Source organism: Nipponia nippon, unplaced genomic scaffold (genome assembly GCF_047370975.1).
Source record: "Nipponia nippon isolate SJK-2023a ecotype South Korea unplaced genomic scaffold, ASM4737097v1 scaffold_4, whole genome shotgun sequence".
Lineage (NCBI taxonomy): Eukaryota > Metazoa > Chordata > Aves > Pelecaniformes > Threskiornithidae > Nipponia > Nipponia nippon.
In genome coordinates this window covers 104181171-104195232 of record NW_028262358.1, presented here as the reverse complement: position 1 = coordinate 104195232, position 14062 = coordinate 104181171, and the positions used below count along the sequence as shown (strand labels likewise).

Here is a 14062-nt window from a genome sequence, read left to right as displayed (position 1 = left end):
ACATTGATCTACAATGACTGAAATAGTCTCAGTCTTGTTCTGATTTCGACATTTGAAGTTTTGGGATTACACTCATGGATACTTCTGTAGTCCAGTCTCCGGAAGTCACTGTTCATACACTCTACCATTTTCAGGTAGAGCAAGAACGGGATAAACCATTCCAAATATCACAGAAAGGGTAGGATTATGTGTGTCATGTGTGTTCCTGACACAGAGAGAGGGCTATGTTAAATTTGTTAAATGATCTCTACCCTATAGCACTTCTTTAGATATATACCATATTAGACCATCTTCTCCATCTTTCCGAGCATGCTACCTTGTCCTCCATACTTTATTCACCTTTCTGAGCACTGTGCCTTGACCTAAGCTGGTCTTCTCTTTTATCCAATTAGGTTAATTCAGGTTTTCATAAAGAGACTGCCTCCAAAAACTTACTGAAATAATGAAAGTCTGTTGTCCATCTCTCACCTGTATCTTCTTCAGTTTTGGACCACCCAAGTAAAGACTGGGACTGTGGGGTATGTTTCAGAGGTACACTAATGGTGCCACTTCTGTGGCCACCTAGCCCAGTGGTTTCTGAGACATTGATTTAAATCAGTGCTGGACACTGCAAAGAGGCAGGACTTGCTTGAGGACTGGTCTATTCTGGGTCTGAAGCCAAGGGATGAAGCTGAGCTTGCAAGGTGGGAATGTCTTTGAGCATAAGTGATTGCTAATCAGTAGAGCCACTTGGAGGTCAGCTCCAGTGTTTTCATCTGATTGATACCCAACTCTTACCGTAGGTGTTTATACAAATTCAGTGCCATTGAGTAATATGTGTATGTATTTGCAAACACATGTTAGAGTCCATTGGGCTCCTTCGTTGCCACCATTGAGCTTGCTCTTCATCCATGTTCTTGCATTTCTGTTAGAAGAGACCTTAAAAAACTTCCAATGTGCTATTATACATGTGCTACATAAATAGACATGCATCTTGTATTCTTTGCTACCATAAAACTATGACTCATCACTGCAACTAATTTTGTTTTGAATAACAGCTAACTGGATCTGAATTCCTAAAGTAGGAAGAAGTAGGGAAAAAAATGACTGTGTAGTTTGCTAGTTTTGTTTTAAGCAATGAGTCCCTTAAAAAAACAATGCTTCATGAAATATATTCCCATTAAAAAAAACCCCAAACCTAGAACTGTAAAATTTGTTGCCTTTGCTTCTGTTTATTTAGCTTTGTATTCTCACTGCAAGAATAGATATTAAATGAGAAAAACACAGAAAAAGAACAGGCTAAGAAATGAGTAGCCAGTTGTGCAATTAAACTTTACAGGAAAAGAAGCATTCATTTTTTATTTTTTTTTTCCCCAAAAAATGTCTTGCTTACAGTAATCAGTTCAGCAGTTTTAGTCTTAAATTGGTTCACATTAACTGCTTATACCTAACTTGCAGAGTGCATCATTATGAAAAAGGTAAACTTGAGTCAAAATTTTCTTCCTCACTAACAAACGCCAGAAGAAAGTGATGAGTAAAATTTAGAACACTATTGTATAATAAATGAGTAATCTGAGAAAATTTAATGCATAGACAACAGTCTCCCTTGCTGTGCTGTTGCTCAGATACACAGCTTGTCTGAATCTAAATATATTGATTTATAAAAAGTGCATATTTGGTGATACATACCCTGAGAGCCTGAAAAACAGTTAACATGAAGAATAATATTGATATAACTTGTTGCCTATACAGTAAGCTACCGTGGAGTTAAGCTTTTAAAATTACATTGCGATGCATGTTTTGGCCTGTGACTGGGAGAAAAGGGAATTCAGAGACATCTACTCAAAGGCTTTTTTTTTATTCCTGATCAGTGCAGAAGAGCTATTCTGTGAGAACAGCCTGCCACAGAGCCCACATCCCAGCAATGGAGAGGATGAAGTTAAACCTTGCATATCATTTTTAAAGTGTGTGATTTGGTGCTTTCAGGATTGTCAGGCTCCTTAACAGTATTTGTATGTTGCTGGAGATATTTTTTAATCAATTGATAGAAAAGAATAGCTTGTTCTTTGTTCAGTAGAGAAAGCCTCTGCAGCAGGAAGGATTATAAACATCCTCTTTGATAATCTCAGAATTTAGAAACATTTCTTTAACTTCATACTAACCACTGATGCTCTGTTTGCTACTGAATATAGATGTGTTTATCAAGATATTAGTGGGAAATAATTTCATAGAATCATAGAATCATAGAATCGTTAAGGTTGGAAAAGACCCTTAAGATCATCGAGTCCAACTGTTAACCTATCACTGCCAAGTCTTCACTAAACCATGTCCTCAAGCACCGTATCTATCCGTTCTTTAAATACCTCCAGGGATGGAGACTCAACCACTTCCCTGGGCAGCCTGTTCCAATGCTTGACGACCCTCTCGGTGAAGAAGTTTTTCCTAATGTCTAACCTAAACCTCCCCTGGCGCAGCTTGAGGCCGTTTCCTCTCGTCCTATCACTTGTTACTAGGGAGATTTGGCTGTCTGTTTCTTATGAGACACTGGTTGTAAGGAGTTCATGAGTTTTCATCAAGCATTGGAACAGGCTGTCCAAGAAAGTGGTTGGGTCCCCATCCCTGTATGTATTTAAAAGATGGGTAGATGTTGTGCTTAGGGACACAGTTTAATGGCGGACTTGGCAGTGTTAGGTTAACGGTTGCACTTGATGATCTTAAGGGTCTTTTCCAACCTAAAAGATTCTAAGATTCTATGATTCTATGAACCCTTTTCCTTTGGGACCCATTCTCTTCACTAGAATGAGAATAGCCTTCAATCTGTGGCATTTTATGGATGCTGCAAAATTGGTCTGGCAGGCTTGGTGTTGGAGACCATTCAAATGAAGAGGTAGGTTTCGGGGAAAGCTTGGTTTTATTTTCAGCTGCTCAGACTTTGCAGAAGGTGAGGTGGCTGAGGCTTGAGGTTGGCCTCCCTGCTCCCTCCCACTGGAAATCCCTGCCAAGGGGACAGCGGCTTGGAGTGCTATTTTGATTATAAATAAATAAAAGACATTAGAGTTGCAATTATGCCATTTTAACAGCTGAGGGAATATTTGCCCTCTAGATGGAGCTGTCCACTTGTGTTACAACAGAGTTTGCTACAAGCATAAAGAGTAAAGATGAAATCTTTCTCCTGGAAGACTGGTCAGCAAAGCACTGCAGCCAGCAGACACCTGGCTCAAGCATGGCAACTCTCCTCTGCCTGTCTTACAAATGTGGGCATTGTAGAACAGGCTGCAGGGCAGATTTCCCTGTTCAGAGCAAAGACTTTTATCCGTGCTTCCATCCCTGGCTATTTTCTCGCAGGCTTTACCTGCTTAATCTTCTTGTTCACCACTTGCCGCTCGCTTTGTCTTTTAGCATCTTCCAGGTCCACAAAAGTTGCCGTTTCCTCAGTATCTTCATTGTCTCCTCATATCTATCTACTAGCTGTGTTCTATATGATAATGGCTTTTTTATAGCTATGTTTTCTTTACACTGTGTACTCAATTGCTGTGATAGTGAATCTGCACTGTATTTGTCTGGCCTTTAGGTAAAGTGGGGGCATGTCTTCTATGTGCTTGTAGCTTTACTTCAAAGGATTTCTAAAACATAATTCATAGCTTTACAGGTCATTTAATCCCTAACTTGGATTAATTTAATCTGAACAAGGTCTGTATTTGTCTTAAATATTGTCCCATTATAAATTATCTTGTTTGTGGATTAAGATACTCTGCCACATCTTGTAATGCTGCAGCTGAACCTGTATATGAAGCCATAGTTAGGGCTGACTGCTCGGTTCCCAAGAAGAAACTGTGAATTTTCATTGTACTGGGTATATGTGTTCCCAAACAGAAGAAAATGTGTTTCTGTGCCAACCAGCTTGTAACATATTTTAAGTAGCATGATGTGACATACTTAATAGTTAGTATACAGAGGTCACTTTATTTTTTTGGCATTTCTCCCAGGAAAGAAGACAGGAGAACAAGTAAGTAGGCAAGAGTAGCAGAAAACAGCTTAAAAGTCAGAGCAGCATTCTACCAATAAATATCAACCTTTTGGTGTACTCTCCTTCCACAGTTACCCAGCTTTTATAAGCTCCCACTAAACCGCTATTCTATTTTTGCCAAAACCTGGACACAAGTGCATTTAGAAAGACTTCATCAGAAGGAAAACCATTTCCCATTCTTATTTATATTGAAAACTTTTGAGCAGAGAATTGTCCAATACTGCTCATACTGCTTCCTATGACTTACATAGAAATTGATGACTTCCATTGAAGGCATAAAGTAGTTGCCTTGTGACATGTTTGTCCTTGAAGACTGGAGATTTCAGGCAGTGGATTAAACTATTTTAAACCAGCAGCTGAGTCCTTTGAACTTCTGGGAAGTACTTTCCTCCCTCTTTAATGTACCTAGCTGCCATAAATGGAAGTTACACATGAAAAAGTGACCACTGCTGATTTGTTGTTTCATGTGACATTTAATGCATTGGCCAAAGTCTATTATTCTGAAAACAAGGGATTACAGGAAAAGCTTTGTTTTTCAAGTGAGTTAAGAAAGTAATGGTATGACAGACAGTATTCTTAGTTCTTACAGGTTGGAAATCTGATCTGAATATACCCTACCAGCTAAAAAGTCAATATCAAGTGAAATTTGCATATCTATCTTTTAAGAAAATGTTTATGATTTTGGGAAAGCTCCGTCTGTGACTTTTGGGGGTGTTTGAGTACTTGGGGCTGGTAATGCTAGAAGAGATTATGTGCACTTGGGTGTTGAGGGGACTATACGTCCTGCCTCGGCAGGAGGAATAAGCCTCTGATGGCATTGCTTCTTTACAAACTATAGCTGTAGTTAAGTGTAATTCCTGCTGAAAGTTTCAAGTATTCTACCTGCATGTCTTGTTCCCAGTGAGCACTCTGCCCTTCCTGAAAAAGGGGAAAAAGGTTCTCAGTGAAACCTTCTCAAAGGACCTCATTGAGGGTATAAAGAGTAATATTAAGAAATTTCACCTAAAGGGATCATCAGCAAAATCAGATACAGGGAAAATGAAGGTAAATAGCTGAACTGATAAAGGGTGCATTGAGGTACCTCTGTCAGATATGTCACCTGGTGACTAAAGGCAATTAGCTGTAGGGAGGTATTGAGGTGAAAAGAGGAAGAATAGGTTACTTAGATGTGGGAGGAGTGGCGACGGTGGTTCAGGCACCTTTTCAAAATAACAGGCAATAGCAGGGAGCAAAATCACCTGGCATGCTGGGAGGAACTTAAGTAGAAAGCTACCTGCAGTAAAAAAATAAAAGTAAGAAATGTTTTTAGTGACTGTTGGGGATACAGCCACTGGACACAATTTTAAAGAACAGTTTTATGGTATACCAAATGAGAGTGAATTCAGGAAATATTATAAGCTCTAGCTAGTTTGACATTTATGTAAGAATACTGAAAGGAAGAATCATGCTGATTACTATAACAAAAAACAAAACAAATAAAATTAGTTTTACGTATAGCTATTTCTTATTACAGCAGACGGAATCTAATCAGGGAAGACCAACTTTTAATTTTGTTAGAAGTGGGAAGATTTACAATAATACTAAGTGTATTCATCTGAATTTGACTTGCTAAATCCCCAGCTAGTGCTTCTCGTCTGGCATCCTGTACAGCGTTTTCTGGGTTTCGGCTTTGCACTGGCCGAGAGCAGAGAGCTGTTCCACACGCGCTGCTGAAACTGGGGTCTAACGAAGCTTTTCCACCACAAGGTTTCTACTGCAATAATTGTCCTTATACACAGATGTGTAATAATATGCCTCAGCTAAGAGTCTAAGCTTAAAAAGATAAAAGCAACACAGCTAAAAGGCTTATAAACCAAAGAGATTTTTTTTTTGTCTGAATAATTTTGGTGCATTTGGTGAATTTTAATGCTTATGGAAATGAAAGATTTTATTGGAGGCAAAGCAAGTGTAGGCAGTAACCATAGTGACTTCTACACATATCAGCTTTTCCAGTGTGCTTCAGTTCTAGTCCAAAAAATCCTGGTTATCAAACATTTGTACATTCTTATTGGGCAATCGCGATGAAGGGTTGATACAGGGGGGGTTATTGTCTGTTCATAAAAGACTAGAATCACAGGAAGACAACAGTCTTTTGCCAAGTTTCTCACTGAGGTCAAATCTAAATTATGAAAGCATCAAAGGTTGCCACTGTGAATATTAATGTTATTGCTGATGCTTTTGCTTTGCATGCTGGCAGGGTTAAATAATCTATCAGTGATACCCGCATTTTTGTCATATCATTCTCTGGCCCTCAGCCACATTTAAAGAAGAGCCAGTTGACAGATGTACTGTAATATGCTTTTCTGAACTATTGCTAGAGGATTTTACTTCTTCTTCCTTACCACTGTTAATGAGTAGTCTTGCACACATTGTCTTTCTGCAAGAAACATGAAACTTCATAGAAATAATCTACTGAAAGAATATTTCTACTATTTTGTTTGCTATGTCAGAAATAACTTCACTATTTTTAGTAGTCATGCTAAACAGTCCTTTCACTGCACATTTTAACTTCCACAGCTTATGCTAGAAGCCTCTGGATTTATTCAGGCTAAAAAAAATGAATTAAAAGTTGTAGTACATGTCAGCCTGGGAACTTTCTTTTGGGATGGGAGCAAGGTTCTCTGAAATGAAAATGTAAGTTGGTAGAGGAGGCAGAAGATCTAACTGCTATTATGTGAAATCATTGTATATTTGAGTATTGAATATTGCAATATTGAGTATTGTATATAATTTCATTAAAGTATTTGGGGGTTTCTTTCATTACAAACATGCAGTTTCCCTATCCCATGTTGTGAATATTTTTTTCTCCAAAAAAGGTAGCATTAAATATAATTCAGTTAGTTTGTAAAATAAAAGGCAGAGTTGCTGATAAAATAGGTCTTGTAAAGATTGTGATAAGTCAACATACATTATTGATCATTTTGACGTGTGTAAATACATGCAGATGTTTATTACTTTAAGTTATCATGTAAGTTTGAAGAGAATTTGCATCAAAATGTATTTTTAATGCATATTGTGGCATCCCATGTACCACATTTCCTCCCATTACCACTGTGCCATGTTTTTATATCTAGCTCAGATTTGGCACTGCGGAAAAGTAATTTAAGTACTATAGGTTTTTTCACCTTTGAAAAACTCACTAGTGATATGCTGATACTTTAGAGTTTGACTTTTCTAATTTGTAGGGGACAAAACCTGTATATTGTCAAGCTGTTGCACATATTCAGTACGAAGTAGAGTCTCAGAAGAAAACCCCTCCAAGAAGGCTTTGTAAAACAGAGAGTAAGAAGCAGTCCTTGCTTTGAAGACCTCTCAATTTATTTAAACAAAACAAGAAGTCTTTGTTTTCCCGATTCTATTTCAACTGAATGTGCCAAGGCACGGGTGTCTGTCTGAACTCAGTTTTCTTGAGATTTGTTACTCTGAGATGCTCAAAAACAACAACAAAAAATACTGAGCCCTATATTGTTTCCCTAAGAGCTAAATCATTCCATCTCACTTAACTAATGTATTGATTGACTTTATCGAGTCCGTAATAGTTCTGAGTTTATGAGCTGTGATGCCTGGAAATGGATTAGTGCCAGTGCCTATGATGAGATATGGCCAGAAGACGACTGTTTTGTCTCATGGCAACATTTGAGGTTACAGAATTTGACTTTGTTTCACCTTCGGAACAAAGTTTGTCATCTTGCATCACTGTGTGTCAGCCAGAACAAGGATCTGAACATGATGTCAAACCCCACGACATGTTTCAACTTAAAAAGGTCCAAACTCCAGTACTCCAGCAGTTGCAGCGCAGCACACATTTAATATTGGGCTTCCATCGTAGTCGTATTTGCATACTGGAGGTACAAAGCATAGATTACGTGAAGCAGAATTTTGTTTACACACCGGACAATCAAGATTACGTTGTTATTATTAGCAAATAGCCAAGAAATGTTAATGAGAACCTGTGGGCTGTCTACTTCCCCTGGCTGTGACTTGGAGACAGTGCTTCCACTTACAGCCATGTGTGAGGTGCCTCCTTTGGGCTCACCAGCCCCTCAGAAAGCCTTGGAGCCGTCTGCAGCTGCTGACACACGTCTTTCTTCCACCTTCCCCAAAATCTTGTTTATCTGCTTTTGCTTTTCCGTGGTGCTTTCTCCTTGGTTTCTTACATAAAGCCAAATCTCAAAGTTGTAGTCTTCATATTCCCTGGGCTAAAACTTCAGATCCTCCTTTCCTCTTCAAGCAGAAGTTCAGCTTGTATTATAAGTGAAGAATTCCTTTTTCCAATTCTTTCGCTTCCTTTTTTTAAGACATAAAAATAAGTGAACTCCATACGGAGGTAAATAGAGGAAATCTTATTGACCATTATTTCCAGGAATTCAGACTTAACAATTTAGTTGGGGTATTTTTTACTTCAAACTGTATGACTGGGTAAGGCTCAACCAGAAGCTTGATCCTGGTAGTTTCAGTACTTACCAATATCTTATTAATCTTAGTACCTGTGGCTAAGCATAAACAGTAGCAAGCTTTTTGCAGTGCAGATCTCACATATGTATAAAAGACATTTTGCCTGTGTTTGAATTCCCTAACACATAAGAGTAAACTATTTGTGGTTATTTACAGTGATCTGTGCAAACATGCAAGCATTTACGCCATGCATTTAAGACCTAAAACCTCAAACTAAGGCATTGCAGTCTTTGCCATTGCTATCTTCACATTTCATTATTGTCATTCATGGTCGCTGAAGTCAAATGTGAAGATGGAGGTTCTAGCTTCAGAGAAAATGAATGTTTTCCCCCTTACACAGAGCTGACATGAGCATGTCATAAGCCTGTAGTCCTGTCCAAGTGTTTTTCTCTGAAATGCTGCTACTGATCACATTTACAAAGAGCCAATACAAATGTACTACTTGAAGATGTACTAGGTCCTTCAGCTTGTCAAGGGAGAACAGATTTCTTGATGTGAGATTTAGCCAGAACCTGATCATCCTTTGGTCATGTTCAAGTCCTTCCTCTTCATTATATTTTATTCCATAGTTTCTGGAATGATTTCTTAGAATAACGTCTTCAGTTTGTCATAAAGTCTACTGGTCATCTTTCAAAGACACCAGGAATGTGTAAAACCCAAAACCAGATAGGAAAAGATTGTCTCACATCACTTTTTTGTCTATTTGAACTTAGAAAATTGGGAAGGAGAAGGGGAAGGGGAAGTCAAGGCAAGGAACACAGGTTTGCAAGTGAAAGAACTGTGCTTGTCATCGGATATAGATGAGAAAAACAAAAAGACAGAAAGATAAAAGCCTATCATTTATCACAAGTCACTGGTAACTATTTTTACTCAAAACAAGAAAGGCTCAGAAAGTCTACACTGACATTCTCAGACCAGTGGTTTCTGAGGCTGTATTACCTGAGAAAAATATTTGTAGGTTTGGTAAAAATAATGCCCGTGTTATAAAGTTCGTTAAAATTTAACATTGCAAAGTTGAGACACTTAGGTGCTGTAAGCTTACACATCTCCACAGGGAGAGAGGTGTTTACTGTTTATTTTTTCCAATAATCATTTTGAGATACCAAGTTCTTGGGTACATTCTGAAAATGCTACTGCAAAGAAAAGGCTGGAAGCTCTGAAAAGGAAGAAAGAAAGGGTAGGCTATTAAGAGCCTCTAAATTGAGCCATCTGGAAATGCTGATAAGAAGAAAAAAGTGAACTTTTTGAAGCAATCTCATTGTCTTTAAAAGAAGGCATTAATGATACATTTTTTTGTGTTATTATTGGTATATGGTCTTTCAGGGTTGTCTTTTTCTTTGTTGTTGCCATTCTTCAACACTTGCACTGAAGGGCAGCCAGAAGTTTTTTCAGTCTTCCCTCCAAATGAGTGAGGGATGCTTGTTCACAAAGCTGTCCTGCATCTTCGACCTTTGTAATATCAGAATATAAAGAATTTCTGACATCCTAACCTGCAAGAACCCTCTTTTTTTGTGTCACCGGTTTATGACTGTACCATAGCTTTGCTGGTCAATGTTAGGCCCATTTTATAGCTTTGATCTTCAATGGAGAAAGCTAGTTCCATAAATCACCTGTCTGCCAATGAGAATGTTTTGTCACAATAACTATAATTTATAGGGAATACTGATCTGAAATGCTCTAAGAATTAGATTTGTAGGCTACGAGGATGAAGCCTGCCAACCATCTGACCTTTGGCTCTTTCTACCAGGCATCCTACAGTACCGAGGTCTATTGTAGAAGAGAGTATTTAGTTCCTGCTTATATTTAACAGTATTTTGCACAAACTTTTGGGCCATAAATGTTCTGACACAGCTCCCTTTCAAAGCAGTTCCGCTGAAAAGAGAATGATGTAGTAAAATGCACAAAGGCAGAATGACATCAGACAGAACGTTTTATCCATTTCTTCCAATCTCCCAGACAACGGTGATTTATTTAGGAGAGTCACTAGATGCAAGCCATGGTCATCCCTTATCAATCAACAATTGGGCTAACCAGGCTTTGAAAACACTAAGCAAAGCCCCCCTTAAAAATTTTAAACATTTCTGCTCTCAATTATTTTAATATTGATGTGGAAATGAAAATTATGTGTTTTCCCATCAGAAGATGTCACTTTTTATTTGGTAGATTTTTTTTACACCTGTGTCCCTAATGGAGTGTGAAATTAAAATGAACATGCGTAGTTTGTTTGGGATACCAGCATTGCAGCTGGTGGTATAGAAATGAGCTTATGAACAGGGCTTTTTCCTGATTGTTTTAGCCATTAAGTAATAATTTATTGTGATGATTATTCTTAAGAATTTATTTAGGTATGATATTGGCAATAGGTATTTCTAGCTTTTTGTTGGGTAATAGGATTTTGACAAGTAATTAAAACCTGCAGATTATTCTTCATCATCATTATTATATTATGACAAATTACATTTGGCCTTATGAGGCTGAAATCCCCCTTTGGAGTTTTCCGTGGTCTTGTTAAAAAGCAATAGTGATGAATCTCAGAGGGATTTAAGGAAGAATCTTTGCTTAAGTACAGCAATGTGATGCATCTTGTAATAATGTTTGTCCAATGTGTCCTGTCACTTAGGTTCAGCTCCTCAAGAGATTTTAGACACACGTAGACATGGCTAAAAGAAGGAGGATGCACTTTTTCACCCTTAGCATTTCTGATCTTGGCTGCAAACGTTAGAAAGGATAGCAGACTAAAATTTCCTTGTCCAAAACCCTTGCTTAATTTTCCTGTTTGTTTGCTGTAGAAACGAGTGGAGGTGCAAATTCTTATATGGCTTTTCGTTGTTTTAGTGTGTGTGGTCCTTGTTAATTGACACACGCAAGGGGTGACCTAAGTAACACAATTAAAGGAAGAATCACACAATGTGCAGTAACTGTTTTCCTACTCTGTTTCTGGAAAAGGATGACATGTAAGAATTCATTTTTATTTGTTCTGATTGTTGGTTGTTTGCAGTTTAAAAAGAAGGCATTGCAATTTTTTTAGTGTAATTTTTTGTTGGTTTTGTGTTTCCTCACTAATTAATGTGAGTTACAGTGACACTTACTGGAGATAGCAAGGTTTCTTGCTAATCAAATCAGCAGACAAGCCCATTTAACTAAGCAGTTCCTTCCATCTCTACTTTAAAGAGACTATCTACTAAAATATCACTAAGTGTTTTAGAAGGTAGCATCTTTCTGTCTCCTGCCTTTCAGAATGGAGTCTCAAGAATCCACTGGTGTTTTATGACTAAGGTTTCAATTCTAATTAGTGGAGAGTCTAGACATTTTAAAGAAGATCCAGTCTGCTTATTCTCTGCCCAGGAATGTGCAGATTTATAGACTGGCCCTAATGCCTGAGAAGATTTAATTTCCAAGTATGCTAGAAAGAATAAGCCCAATAAAAGGAAAACTGGTAGGAATTTCAAAGGTGGTCTAAGGACATTTAGACTTATTTGCTAGGGTACCAGGGTTTTTTTATGATCCCAAATGTAAAGCAAAGACATTAAGAGGGGTAGAATATTCTGTTGTGTGGTCTGCAGTTTTGTCAGATGTCCACTGTTTGCTTGCTTAACATTAGATGTTGTGGCTTATGACAGTCTCCCCTGGACTGAATCCAACAGCTTTCCTTTCACTGGAGTGGCTTGTCCTTTCAGTATAGGCCTTCAGGCCATTACTGAGACAGTAATATGTTTGGGGTATTTTCTCACAGTATAGCTCTACACAAATGGGAACCGTTTGGGAATGATGGTCCATTCTCTTTAGCACTATCTCTTACAAGGCCTAGAGACCTTTAAGCAAAGATCAGAACCATCAGGGCATCTTCCACTGGACCATGTTTAACATCCTCCTCTGCATGGGAAAGCTGTGCTCTAAGCTCATCACTGTGTGCTTGGTAGCTCAAAACTAGGTTAAGGAAGAGTGGTGACATCCTTTGGCTCAGATGCTGAAAAAGATACTGTTTTAAGAAAACGTACACTTTCCTACTATGTCCTGGAACAGCTTTAAAAGTCTTTGTACATTACTAAGAAAATCTGACATTTGGCGTTTCCCGAGGCAGGACTGAATTTGATGGAGCAGTGATGAATATTCTTTTTAGCTATTTGCTGCCTTTTGGTTTCCTCATTCCCATTCCATCATCTTTTATCTAGCCAAGAGAGAAACTTCTGGACCATCAATCTCAGTTACACTCACACATGCTTCCACTTCCTAACTGTTTCTTGTGTTATCTTTATCTTTTGTCATGGAAACACGTGGAAAATATTTATGCCATCTGGACACACAGAGTATATGCTTTTCTACTTCCACCCAGTACTGAAATGAAGGGGTTATGCTCCCCAGAGTCAAAGCTGTGCTTATGTCTTTGCCTAGGCAGCATATCTAGGGAGATCAGCTAGTGTTATCTTGAAGATGAGCACAGGAGGGAGGGAGGGAGAAGGAAAGCACCTGCTCATGTCTAAATGGCTATTCAGTGCTCTGAAATGGATTTCTCCATTGTTTTCGGTCTCTGAAGAAGGAGTTCTCTTTAGGGTGCTTTTAGAAAACCCATTGACTTTTCTGTTTTGACAGCATAGCTGCATCTTGGAGCCATGGGTGCTGCACTCAGATTTTGCTTTCACCCCATCTAAACCTGATGTGAGTCACTGTGGTAGTAGTCAACTCTGAAAGAGTTGCTTTTATGATTAACATTTGGACTGCTTGCCTTTGGGACCCTTCCTATGTGTAATACAGAAATTTAGTAAAGGGTGGTCCCTGCCCCAAAGATACTATAAAGTAAATGCAAGGTATAACAAGGGCCGTCTGCAATGGAGGGGCTGGATTTTGAGAAATTGTTGTGATGGAACTGTATCACAACTACACAACTACATCGCTTTTGAGAAATTGTTGTGATGGAACTACATCAGTGGAAATGTATATAAAGTCTCTCAGTTTTTGTGCTTTTAAGCTTTAAAGTTTTCTACCCCGAAACCCCAGCTTGTCTGGCGTTCTGGTGAGCATTGTCCAAACACTAATATGGGTGGATCCTGTTGTTGTGCCTTTCTGCCTGCGTATTAAGAAGTTGTTTAGATGCAGCTCAGTCTGTCCAAAGCAGGACTATGTAAACCAAGATTTGTGGAGATTCTGTTCAAAAATGCCCTCAGGTCATTTTTTGAAACTGGGGACCTTCTTTTGAAGTTCTTACCAACTTCTGCCAGGAAAAATATTAAATACAAAGTTCTTAAGCAATTTGCTGTAGCCACTAGGCACAACCAAGTCTCTTGGGGAAAGGGTGGGGAAGCAAGTGAACCCTGTATCACCTTTAACTCTCCTCAAATCTCTATGTGTTAAAGCAGGCAGATGGAAACTAATTTCAGCTAACTGTGAGTATCATAACATTTCCCAAATATGTATATTTAATGGAATGATTTTTCTTAAGAAAACACTGATCTGAGAAATGAAATCCGTGCAGCTAGAGCATGGAGCAAACCAGTCTAGCAGACTGGATTTCAAACAGTCTAAGGATATTTTGTTACAGAGTTCATATTCCAAGCTACTGTGACA

General features: G+C 38.4%; 1 protein-coding gene across 12 annotated transcripts in view; it reads left to right on the top strand.

Annotated features, from left to right (window-relative positions):
- The window catches only part of DLGAP2 (DLG associated protein 2), a 480050-nt gene that overhangs the window by 123033 nt on the left and 342955 nt on the right, over positions 1-14062 (top strand). The gene's annotated exons all lie outside the window — the stretch shown is intronic.